Source organism: Equus caballus, chromosome 15 (genome assembly GCF_041296265.1).
Source record: "Equus caballus isolate H_3958 breed thoroughbred chromosome 15, TB-T2T, whole genome shotgun sequence".
In the NCBI taxonomy this organism is placed as follows: Eukaryota; Metazoa; Chordata; class Mammalia; order Perissodactyla; family Equidae; genus Equus; species Equus caballus.
The window spans coordinates 26,953,848-26,967,290 of record NC_091698.1 but is presented as its reverse complement, the minus strand read 5'-3'; positions in this window follow the sequence as shown (position 1 = coordinate 26,967,290).

Below are 13,443 nucleotides of genomic sequence, written 5' to 3'. Positions count from 1 at the left end.
TGTGTTATTAGGATATCTTCTGTTGGAATATGGTTGCTCCTTTTTGTTGTATGTTGGAGGGAGGAGAGTCCTGGGCAAGGTGACTCTGCCATGATGCTGATGTCACTCTGCAATCTATTCCTATCTGTTGGTCTACATATCTCTCTTTATGCCAGTACCACACAGTTTTGATTACTCTAGCTTGTAATATGTTTTGAAATCATGAAGTGTGAGCCCTCCAAATTTGTTCCTTTCTTTCAAGATTGTTTTGACTATTCAGGGTCCCTTGAGATTCCATATGATTTTTAGGATGGAGTTTCTAGTTCTGTAAATTCATTGGGATTTTGATACAGATTACATTGATTCTGTAGATTGCATTGGGTGCTATTGACATCTTAACAACAGTAAGTCTTCCAACTCATGAACATGGGATGTGTTTCCATTAATATGTGTCTTTAATTCCTTTCAGTGACATTTTGTAGTTTTCATTGTACAAGTCTTTCACCTCCTGGGTTAAGTTAATTCCTAAGTATTTTATTCTGTTTGATGTTATTACAGGCATATCTCATTTTATTATACTTTGCTTTATTTCACTTTGAAGATATTGCATTATTTACAAGACTCTCCACTGGCAAAAACATTACAAAAATTAACTCAAAATGGGGTTAACTCAAAATAACAAAATTAACTCAAAATTCAAAACCTAAATTTAAGAGCTAAAACTATAAACTCTTAGAAAGAAATATAAGTGTAGCTCTTTGTGACCTTGGCTTAGACAATGATTTCTTAGAGATGATGCTAAGAGCACAAGCAACAAAAGAAAAAATGAAGTTGGACTTCATCAAACTTAGAAACTTTGTGCAAGAAAGTGTGTCAAAGGTGAAAAGACAACCCATGGAATGGGGGCGAGTATTTGCAAATTGCATATCTGATAAGGGTCTAATATCCAAAATATATAAAGAGCTCTAACAACTCAACAATAAAAACTAACCCAATTAAAAATAGACAAAGGATTTGAATAGGCATTTCTTTAAAGACACACAAATAGCTAATACGCATATGAAAAGATGCTCAACATTATTAATCATTAGGTAAGTGCAATTTAAAACCACAATGAGATAACGCTTCAAAACAATGAACAATAACAAATATGAAGATATTGGAACCCTTATATATTGTTGGTGGGAATGTTAAATGGTTCAACTTCTTTGGAAAACAGTTTGGCAGTTTCTTAAAAAGTTAAATAGATTTACCAGAAGACCCAAAAGAATTGAAAACATATGTTCACACAAAAACTTTTACATGGATGCATTATGTACACAGCATTATTCATAATAGCCAAAAAGTGGAAACAATCCAGATGTCCATCCACTCATGAATGGATAAATAAAATGTGGTCTATTCACATAATGGAATATTATTCAGCCATAAGAAGGAATGAGGCACTGATATATGTCACAACATCTGTTAACCTTGAAAACATTGTTCTGTGTGAAAGAAGCCAGACACAAAAGGCCACATATCTTATGATTCTATTATGTGAAGTGTCAAGTATAGGCAAATCCATGGAGAGAGAAAGTAGATCAGCGGTGGCCAGGGGCTGTGGGGAAGGGAGAGCGGGTAGTGACTGCTAATGGGTATGGGGTTTTTTTCAGGGTGGGGGAGTGGTGATAAAATGTTTTCAAATTAGATAGTGTTGATGGTTGCACAACATTGTGAATATACTAGAACCCAATGAATTGTACACTTTAAAATCGTTAAAATGGTGAATTTCATCTAAAAAAAAAAAAAAGAATGCTGTCCGAGGAGCATTTATTGAACAGTCTGTCCTGGCAGCTGGGTTCATCTTTTGCCCCTGGGCTGTTGGATGACTTGAACCATCTGTTGTGACAGTCTGCACTGTAGCACTTAAGACCCTGGATGGGTCATATCTGCCAACTGTCATGCATAAAATTGTCAGGGACAAAATGACTATCAGTCCTTGCAATGGTCTTGAAGCCAAGGGCCTAGACTTTAAAACCTAGGTATGGAAAATACTGAGGGAGAAATTCCCAAATTAACGGGTGGCCTGTCACTGAGAAGCTGATAAAGCAATAGTTACGCGGCTTCTGCTTGGCGCTCCACTTCTGCGTGGTGTGACACGATCTACTGTGGGCCCGCACATCTCACCTTCTGATCGTTTATCAGTACAGGCAACGGCGATGTGAGGAAGATTTATTCATGAGGTTGATGGTGGGGTTAATCCTCACTCAGTCATGGCAGGGGACCAGCCCCTGATACTTTGTGTGTTGGTACAGTATTTGTAATGAACTGTCAGAAACTGCTAGTTTTTGTCAAGTTTAAAGCAGGTTTTGAAATGCCTTGGAATAGTTTACCACACTGACCAATAAAAACAGAAATTGCAGGCAGACCCATGGCTGAGTGGTTAAGTTCGCACATTCTGCTTCAGCGGCCCTGGGTTCACAGTTTGGGATCCTGGGCCCGGACCTACACACCACTCATCAAGCCCTTCTGCAGCAGCATCCCAGAGAGAAGAACTAGAATGACCTACAACTATCCGACTAGGATATACAACTAAGTACTGGGGCTTTGGAGAGCAAAAAAAGGGAGACAGGAAACAGGTGTTAGCTCAGGGCCAATCTTCCTCACCAAAAAGCATACTTAAAAAAAAATTGTTGCCACTTATTTATTTAAATTTTTTTATTGAGATATAATTGACATATAACATTATATTAGTTTCAGGTGTACGACATAATGACTTCATATTTGTATATATTGCAAAATGATCACCATCATGTGTCTAGTTAACATCCATCACTGTGCATAGTTACAATTTTTTTCCCTGAGAGAACTTTTAAGATTTACTCTTGTAGCGACTTTCAAATAAGCAATACAGTAGTGTTAACTATGGTCACCATGCTGTACATTACATCCTATAACTTATTTATTTCGTAATTGGAAGTTTGTACCTCTTGTCCTCCCACCCCTCACGCTGGCAACCACCAATCTGTTCTCTGTATCTATGACCTCTTTTTTTTTTTTTAGATTCCACATATAAGTGAGATAGTACAGATTTGTCTCTCTCTGTTTGACTTACCTTGCTTAGCATGATGCCCTCAAGGTCCATCCACATTGTCACAAATGGCACAAAAGATTTCATTTTTTTTTTAAAGCTGAATAATATTCCACTGTGTGTGTGTGTACATATACATACATACCACATTTTCTTTATCCATTGATGGACACTTACATTGCTTTCACATCTTGGCTATTATAAATAATGCTACAATGAACATGAGGAACATAGCTTTTTGAATATTTTTGATTCCTTTGGATAAATACCTGGAAGTGGGATTGCTGCATCATATGATAGTTCTATTTTTAGATCTTTGAGGAAACTCCATGCTGTTTTCCTTAGTGGCTGCACCAATTTACATTCACATCAATAGCGCACAAGGCTTCCCTTTTCTCCACATCCTTGTTATTTCTTGTCTTTTTGATAATAGTCATTCTAACAGGTGTGAGGTGACATCTCATTGTGGTTGATTTGCATTTCACTCTGATTAGTGATTTTCAACATCTTTTCATGTACCTGTTGGCCATCTGGATGTTCTTTGGGAAAATGTCTATGGAGATTCTCTGCTTATTTTTAAATCAGATTGTTTATGTTTGCTATTGAGTTGGTTGAGTTCTTTATATATTTTGGATGTTAACCCCTTATTGATATATGATTTGCACATATTTTCTCTTATTCTGTAGGTTTCTTTTTCATTTTATTGATGGTTTTCTTTGCTGTGCTGTGTTCCCCTGCCTTTGCTTAGTTTTTTATAGCTGTACTCCAACTCATTTATTTTTGCTTCTGTTGCCTTTGCTTTTTGGTGTCAAGTCCAAAAAATTATCGCTAAGACTGATGTCAAGGAACTTACCGCCTATATTTTCTTCTAACAGTGTTATGGTTTCAGGTCTTAACATTCAAGTCTTTAATCCATTTTGAGTTAATTTTGGGGTTTGGTGTAAGATAGTGGTCCAGTTTTATTCTTTTGCGGGTAGCTGTCCAGTTTTCTGAATGCTGTTTATTGAAGAGACTGTCCTTTCCTCACTGTATATGCTTGGCTCCTTTGTCATAGATCAATTGACCATATATGCATGGGTTTATTTCTGGACTATCTGTTCTGTTTCACTGATTTACATGTTTGTTTTTATGTGAATACCATACTGTTTTGATTACTATAGCTTTGTAATATAGTTTGAAATTTGCAAGCACGATACCTCCAGCTTTTTCTTCTTTCTCAAGATTGCTTTGGCTGTTTGGGGTCTTTTGTGGTTCCATACGAATTTTAAGATTGTTTGTTCTATTTCTGTGAAAAATGCCACTGGAATTTTGATAGGGATTGCATTGAACTTGTAGATGCTTTGGGTAGTATGGACATTTTAACAATATTAATTCTTTCAGTCCACAAACATGAGATATCTTTCCATTTCTTTGTGTCTTCCTCAATTTCTTTCATCAATGTCTTATAGTTTTCAGTGTACAGGTGTTTTGTCTCCTTGGTTAAATTTACTCCTATGTATTTTATTCTTTTTGATGCAATTGTAAATGGGATTTTCTTAATTTCTTTTTCTGATAGTTTTTTATTAGTGTATAGAAATGCAACTGATTTTGTTTATTGATTTTGTATCCTGCAACCTTACCGAATTGTTTATTAGCTCTAAGCAGTTTTTTTGTGTGGAGTTGTTAGGGTTTTCTATATATAATATCATGCCATCAGAAAATAGTGACAGTTTTACTTCTTCCTTTCCAATTAGGATGCCTTTTGTCTCTTTTTCTTGCCTAACTGCTCTGGCTAGGACTTTCTATGTTGGATAAAAGTGGCAAGAGCAGGCATCCTTGTCTCGTTCCTGATCTTAGAGGAAAAGCTTTCAGCTCTTCACTGTTGAGTGTGACATAACCTATGGGCTGACATACATGGCCTTTCTCATGTTGAGGTTTGTTCCCTCCATACCCACCTTGTTAAGAGTTTTTATCATAAATGGATATTAAGTTTTGTCAAATGCTTTTTTTCCCTCTATTAAAATGATCATGTGATTTTTATCGTTCATTTTGTTCATTGATTGATTTGTGGATGTTGAACCATCCTTGCATCTTTGAGATAAACCCTACTTGATCATGGCATATGATCCTTTTAATGTATTGTTGAATTCAGTTTACTAATATTTTGTTGAGGATTTTTGCATTTATGTTCACCAGGGATATTGGCCTGTAGTTTTCTTTTCTTGTAGTGTCCTTGTCTAGTTTTGGTATTAGGGTACTGCTGGCCTCATAAAATGAGTGGAAGTGTTTCCTCTTCTACTTTTTTGGAAGAATTTGAGAAGTATTGGTATTAATTCTTTTTTTTTTTTTAGATTTTTAAATTTTTTTCCTTTTTCTCCCCAACGCCCCCTCGTACATAGTTGTATATTTTAGTTGTGGGTCCTTCTAGTTGTGGCATGTGGGATGCTGCCTCAGCATGGCTTGATGAATGGTGCCATGTCTGAGCCCAGGATTTGAAGTGACAAAACTCTGGGCTGCCAAAGTGGAGCGCATGAACTCAACCACTCGGCCATGGAGCTGGCCCTTAATTCTTTTTTATTTTTATTTAAAATTTTTTTATTGTGGTAATATTGTTTTATAACATTATATAAATTTTGGGTGGACATCATTATATTTCGATTTCTGTGTAGATTACATCATGTTCACTATCCAAAGACTCATTACAATCCATCACCACACACGTATCTAATCACCCCTTTCACCCTGCTCCCTCCCTGCTTCTCCTCTGGTAACCACCAGTTCAATCTCTGTCTCTGTGTTTGTTTGTTGTTGTTTTATCTTATATTTAGGAGTGAGATCATATGGTATTTGACTTTTTCCCTCTGACTTATTTCACTGAGCATAAAATCCTCAAGGTCCATCCATGTTGTCACAAATGGCCAGATTTCATTCTTTTTTATGGCTGAGTAGTATCCAAAGTATTACATCTTCTTTATCCATTCATCCCTTGATGGACACTTAGGTTGCTTCTAAGTCTTGGTTGTTGTGAATAAAGTTGCGATGAACGTAGGGGTGCATATATCTACATACATTTATGTTTTCATGTTCTGTGGATAAATATCCAGCAATGGAATAGGTGGATTGTATGGTAGTTCTATTCTTAATTTTTTTGAGGAATCTCCATGCTGTTTTCCATGGTGGCTGTACTAGTTTGCACTCCCACCAGCAGTCAATGAGAGTTCCCTTTTCTCTACATTCTCTCCAACATTTGTTATTTCCTGTCTGTTAATTATAGCCATTCTGATGGGAGTGAGGTAGTATCTCAAATCTTTTGATTTGTATTTCCCTGATAATTAGTGATGTTGAACATCTTTTCATGTTCCTGTTGACCATCTTTATATCTTCTTTGGAGAAATGTCTGTTCAGATCTTTTGCCCATTTCTTAATTGGGTTGTTAGTTTTTTTGTTGTTGAGATGTATGAATTCTTTATATATTTTGGATATTAACCCCTTATCAGATATATGGTTTGCAAATATCTTCTCCCAATTGTTAGATTGTCTTTTCATTTTGTTGATGGTTTCCTTTGTTGTACAGAAGATTTCAGTCCTATTTATTTATTTTTTTCTATTGTTTCCCTTGCCCAGTCAGACATGGTACTTGAAAATATGTTGCTAAGACCGATGTTGAAGAGCATACTGCCTGTGTTTTATTCTAGAAGTTTCATGGTTTCAGGTCTTACATTCTAGTCTTTAATCCATTTTGAGTTAATTTTTGTGTATGGTGTAAGATAATGGTCTACTTTCATTCTTTTGTATGTGGCTGTCCAGTTTTCCCAACACCATTTATTGAAGAGACTTTCCTTTCTCCATTGTATGTTCTTGGCTCCCTTGTTGAGGATTAGCTGTCCATAGATGTGTGGGTTTATTTCTGGGATCTCGATTCTGTTCTATTGATCTTTGTGTCTGTTTTTGTGCCGCTATCTTGCTGTTTTGATTACTATAATCTTGTAGTATATTTTGAAGTCAGGGATTGTGTTGCCTCCAGCTTTGTTCTTTTTTCTCAGGATTCCTTTGGCTTTTTGGGGTCTTTTGTTATTTCATATAAATTTTAGGACTCTTTGTTCTATTTCTGTGAAAATTGTTATTGGAACTTTGATAGGGATTGTATTGAGTCTGTAGATTGCTTTAGGAAGTATGGACATTTTGACTATGTTTATTCTTCCAATCCAAGAGCACAGAATATCTTTCCATTTCTTTATGTCTTCTTCTCTTTCTTTCAACAATGTTTTATAGTTCTCAGAGTACAGGTCTTTCACCTCTTTGGTTAAGTTTATTCCTAGGTTTTTTATTCTTTTTGTTGCAATTTTAAACGGGATTGTAATCTTAATTTCTCTTTCTGCTACTTCATTGTTAGTGTATAGAAATGCAACTGACTTTTGCATGCTGATTTTGTATTCTGCAACTTTACTGTATTCATTTATTATTTCTAAAAGTCTTTTGGTGGATTCTTTACGGTTTTCTATAAAATCATATCATCTGCAAATAGTGACAATTTCACTTCTTCTTTCCCATTTGGATCCCTTTTATTTCTTTTTCTTGCCTAAATGCTCTGGCTAGGACTTCCAATATCATGTTAAATAAGGTGGTGAAAGTGGGCATCCTTGTCTGGTTCCTGTTCTTAGAGGGATAGCTTCTAGTTTTTCTCCATTGAGAATGATATTAGCTATAGGTTTGTCACATATGGACTCTATTATGTTGAGGTACTTTCCTTATATACCCATTCTATTCAGGGTTTTTATCATAAATGGATGCTGTATCTTGTCAAATGCGTTCTCTGCATCTATTGAGATGATCATAATCATTTTTATTCTTCATTTTGTTGATTGATTTGTAGATGTTGAACCATCTCTGCATCCCTAGAATAAATCCCACTTGATCTTGATCTTTTTAATGACCTTTGTTCTGTAATTTTCTTTTTTCGTTTTTTCAAGAGTTTTTTTTGTGTGTGTGTGAGGAAGATTGGCTCTGAGCTAACATCTGTTGCCCATCTTCCTCTTTTTGCTTGAGGAAGATTGTCCCTGAGCTAACATCTGTGCAAGTCTTCCTCTGTTTTGCATGTGGGACGCTGCCACAGCATGGCTTGATGAGTGGTGTGTAGGTCTGCTCCTGGATCTGAACCTGCAAACCCTGGGCAACTGAAGTGGAGTACGTGAACTTAACCACTATGCCATCAGGCTGACCCCCAATTTTCTTTTCTTGTGTTGTCCTTGTCTGGTTTTGGTATCAGGGTAATGTTGGCTTCATAGAATGAGTCAGGAAGCTTCCCCTCCTCTGCAATTTCTTGGAAGAATTTGAGAAGGATGGGTATTAAGTCTTCTTTGAATGTTTGGTAGAATTCACCAGTGAAGCCCTCTGGTTCTGGACTTTTGTTTTTTGGGAAGTTTTTCATTACTGATTCCATCCCCTTACTAGTAATTGTTCTGTGCATATTTTCTATTTCTTCATGATTCAGTCTTGGTAGGTTGTATGTTTCTAGGAATTTATCCATTTCTTCCAGGTTGTCCAATTTATTGGTATATAATTGTTGATAGTCTCTTATGATCCTTTGTATTTCTATGGTATCAGTTGTAATGTCTCCTTTTTCTTTTCTGATTTTATTTGAATTCCTTCTCTTTTTTTTCTTGTGAGTCTAGCTAAAGTTTTATCAGATTTGTTTATCTTTTCAGAAAACCATCTCTTAGTTTCATTGATCTTTTCTGTTGTCTTTTTAGTCTCTCTTTCATTTATTTCTGCTCTGATCTTTGTTATTTCTCCCCCTGTACTAACTTTGGGCTTCATTTGTTCTTCTGTTTCTAGTTCCTTGAGGTGTAAAGTTAGGTTGTTTATTTATGACCTTTCTTGTGTCTTGATGTATGCATATACATCATGTAAATGTCCCTCTTAGAACTGCTTTTGCTGTATTCCATAAATTTTGGCATGCTGTATGTCCATTTTCATTTATCTCAAGGTATGTTTTGATTTCTCTTTTAATTTCTTCTTTGACCCATTGGTTGTTCAGTAGCATGTTGTTTAATCTTCACTTATTTTGTGAATTTTCCAGTTTTCTTCCTCTAATTGATTTCTAGTTTCCTACCATTGTAGTTGAAAAGATGCTTGATATAATTTCAGTCTTTTTAAATTTATTAAGACTTGTTTTGTGGCCTAACATAGGCTCTATCCTGGAAAATGTTCCATGTATGCTTGAGCAGAGTGTGTGCACTGTTGTTTTTGGGTGGAATGTTCCGTATATATCTGTTAAGTCCATCTGGCCCATCTGGTGTCATTTAAGGCCAATGATTCCTTATTGATTTTCTGTCTGGATGATCTATTCATTGATAAAAGTGTGTTATTAAAGTTGCCTACTATTATTTTATTGCTGTCTATTTCTTCCTTTAGGCCTGTTAGTATTTGCTTTATATATTTAGGTGCTCCTATGTTGGTTGCATGTTTACAAATACTATATTCTCTCGTTGGATTGACCCCTTTATAGACCTTTTTGACTCTTATTATAGTCTTTGTCTTAAAGTCTATTTCGTCTGATGTAAGTATAGCTACCCTAGTTCTATTTTTGTTTCCATTTTCATGGAATATCTTTTTCCATCCCTTCACTTTCAGTCTGTGTATGTCCTTACATCTGAAGTGAGTCTCTGGTAGGCAGCACACAGATGCATCTTTTTTTTTTTTATTGTTATATTTTTTAATGTATTTAGCCACTCTCTCTTTTGATTGGAGAATTTAGTTCGTTTACATTTAAAAGCAATTATAGTAACTATTGATAGGTATGCACTTATTGTCATTTTATTGTTTTCTGGCTGTCTTGTGATCCTTTTGTTCCTTTCTTCTTCTCTTGCTCTCTTTTTCATTTGATGGTTTTCTGTAGTGGTATGCTTAGATTCCTTTCTCTTTCTCTTTCATGTGACTATGAGGTTTACATAAAACAACTTATATTTGAACAGTCTGTTTTAAGTCGATAATAGCTTAAGTTTGAACACATTCTAAAGCTCTACATTTTTATTCCCCTCCCCACATTTTGTTTTTGATGTCACAATTTACATCTTTTTATATTGTGTATCCATTAACAAATTATTTTTACTACTTTTGTCTTTTAACCTCCATGCTAGCTTTCTAAGTCATTAACCTTTACACCTTTTCACTCTATGTTTACCTTCCGTGAGATTCATACTTTCATATGTTTTCCTGTTACTAATCACTGCCCTTTCGTTTCATGTTAAAGATGTCCCTTCAATATTTCTTGTGAGGCCCATCTAGTGGCGATGAACTCCTTTAGCTTTCACTTGTCTGGAAAGCTCTTTATTTCTTCTTCAATCACGAAGGACAGCTTTGCAGGGTAGAGTGTTCTTGGTTAGCAGTTTTTTTCTGTCAGCACTTTGAATATATCATGCTACTCTGTTCTGGCCTGCAAATTTTCTGCTGAATATTTTCTGCTGCTATTTTCCCTGTAGTGATTACGTAGGTGTAAAAAAGAAGTATTTTCTATGGCATAACCTTGCCTTTGGATAGCTAAGAGCAAAATGAGGGCTGTTATGGTCGTCCTTGACAACTCTGAAGAATGAACTTAGTTTGCTGGGCTTTCAGAGCAGAAAGGGCTTCATTTACGACGTCTGCAGAGATTTCACATTCATTTTGAACCATCCTCTCTAGTTGTTTGGTTCCCTTGGTAGAATGATAGTTACAGAGTATGTGTGAAGACCAAATCAATGATCCCTTTTGGGAAGTTTTTTGACTAACCTATGATAACGTTATTTTGGATTATGGGTAGTCTTTTTAAGAATGGGTTAGTGGAAAGAGGGTATCTGTAAATATCTGGGAACATCCAACAATGCCTCTGAATACACAGGGTGATTGCGTGTGGTAGACAGATATAAGCCTGCTATCCAATAAGCAGCACCCCACCAAAGCATAGACTGGATGGGGAGATAAGCATTACTTAGTACAGTAGGGGTGAATTTCCTGTGTGCCTTTTGCATGGAAGCCTATATCATGCAGAGGTGAGTGTTTTGGATTTATAGTTTGCATCTGTTGAGACAAGGCTGGAAATGAAATGTTTGTAATCACATAGGATCTAAGATTGGGGTGAAATTTCAAACTGTATGAGGTGGCATGTTAGTAATTCAATAAGGAGGTAATGTGGGCCCCAGAGGAGGTTGATCTGATGAACACTATGCTAACGGTAATCTTTTAAGTCACAGAATTTAAAAAGTTTCTGAAAGGTTTGCTAATTTTACTTTTAAAATTTCACTAGTTCTGTTTTTCTAGAGGATTTTGGAAGGACTGGATTAAAGGGAAAACTTGATCATGTTTCTTACCAACAGTACTAGAAAAGTGAGAACCTCTGTCATTAGAGAGCGAGGTGGGGATCTGCCATGTTGGAAAACAAACTTAAGCACTTTTTCTTTTAGTTGGGTCTCTTACTCTCTAGCAAGGAAATGTTCAATCCACAGTGAAAAGAAACAAATCCACAGAACTTATTTCTCATCCCTGGCAGCAGGCATTTGTACAAAGTACCCTCGGAGCTGTGTGAAGGGCCGTCAGCCTCAGGCTCTGCCCCATGTCCGCCTTTACAATTTGCCAGGATTGTTTTGTTTGCAGGGAAGACACATTTAGAGACATCCTTGGCAGTATTTCTACCACCGCCCCGTGAACAGTGGTTTAATATTGTTGTCAACTGACCTCCGCAATTGTGAGTAGTATCAAGAACTTTGTTCGACTGCACTGTCAGTGTTTTTGGTGATGTGCGTACGCTATTCTAAGCTGTAGTGCACATCATAACTTCCCTCCTTTTCTTTTTTCCTAATCAGGAACTTGTTCTGACAGTTAATAATTGCCTCTCTCAATTTCTCCAACTTTTCCTACCACTGAGATTAATGGAGTCTTTCTCCAGGTTAATCTGGTTTCTTCAGCGTGGTGTCAGCCCAAGCATTTACCGTAGGGTCCAGGTCTCAGCGCTCTTTTATTGTAATTATAGCCATGTTCTTAGACAGAATCAAAGCATCTAAAATGTCTTTGTTATTCAACTTTTATAGGCTTTTGTCAAGGTTAGAAGCCTTTTTGTTTTTAAAGCATCCAAATTGGGTGGACTATCCCCCAAACACATTTATTTATTCTACCAGTATAGATATTTGCTTGTATTGTTTTGCCAGTCTGCCCAGCTGTGGGTAAATATTTGCGATCTGAGATGATCTAATTTCTGGAATTGGTCTATATTTTAAGGATGAATTTAAGTCTGTGATAGCATTTTTTTTTTTTTTTTTTTTTTGGTGAGGAAGGTTTGCCCTGAGCTAACATCGCTTGCCAATCTTCCTTTTTTTTCTGCTTGAGGAAGATTAGCCCTGAACTAACATCTGTGCCAATCTTCCTGTATTTTCTAAGTGGGACACCTCCACAACATGGCTGATGAGTGGAGCAGGTCTGCATCCGGGATCTGAACCCATGAACCCGGGCCGCTGAAGTGGAGCATGCAGAACTTTAACCACTTGGCCATGGGGCCAGCCCCTGTGATAGCACTTTTAGGTAGGAACAAATAAAATGAAGTCAGGGCTAATCAATGGAATCTCTAATTATAATCTCTAAATTATAAAAGGTGTGTAAAAAAGCACCAAGAGTTAATTTGGTGACAAAAAAGAATCTCTTTTCACTGGCATAATTTAAATCATTTCACATGAAAAGCTCAAATTCTAATTTTACTCCTTTGGTACATTATTTATGTAAGAAAAGTTTTAAAAGGACCTATTAATATACCTTTATTTGTATGCATTTAGGAATATAAACATAAAAGAGGTAATGATTCAGTTTTTATAGCTTTAAAATACTCTTCAGTATATTAAGTACTACTATATATCATGTTAAATTTATTAGGATGAATTGTGACAAGTTTTAAAAATCAATAGAAAAGCACATGGTCTATTGTCTCTGCAATGGCTGTACCCAGTGTACCCACCAGCATTAATGACGACCTGTAATAGTAACGGACTTGTACTTTTCTTCTTCAGACATGAGACTTAGAGAAATACAAACTGTTAATATTTTATTAGCATTTATATTTTATTACTTTAAAATTTTGAGATGGCAAAAACATATTATCATCTAAAAATATTTGCATATTTTGTTAATCTATTGACATTTTAAGAAATAAGGTGAATTAAAATTAATTCTTTCTGTATTTTTTCAGAAACTATGTAACTATTTAAAGGTTATTTATAAATTAATTTAGGTCTAAATTTTTAAATTTAGTTACCAATCTGGACATTGAAGTTGTGTTAACATATTAAGTTTTCATGAATTGTAGTATTTTAAGAATTTTATAAAATTAAACTATTTAAATTTATATAAATACTATATATATAAAATTTATATACATAAATCATTTTATATAA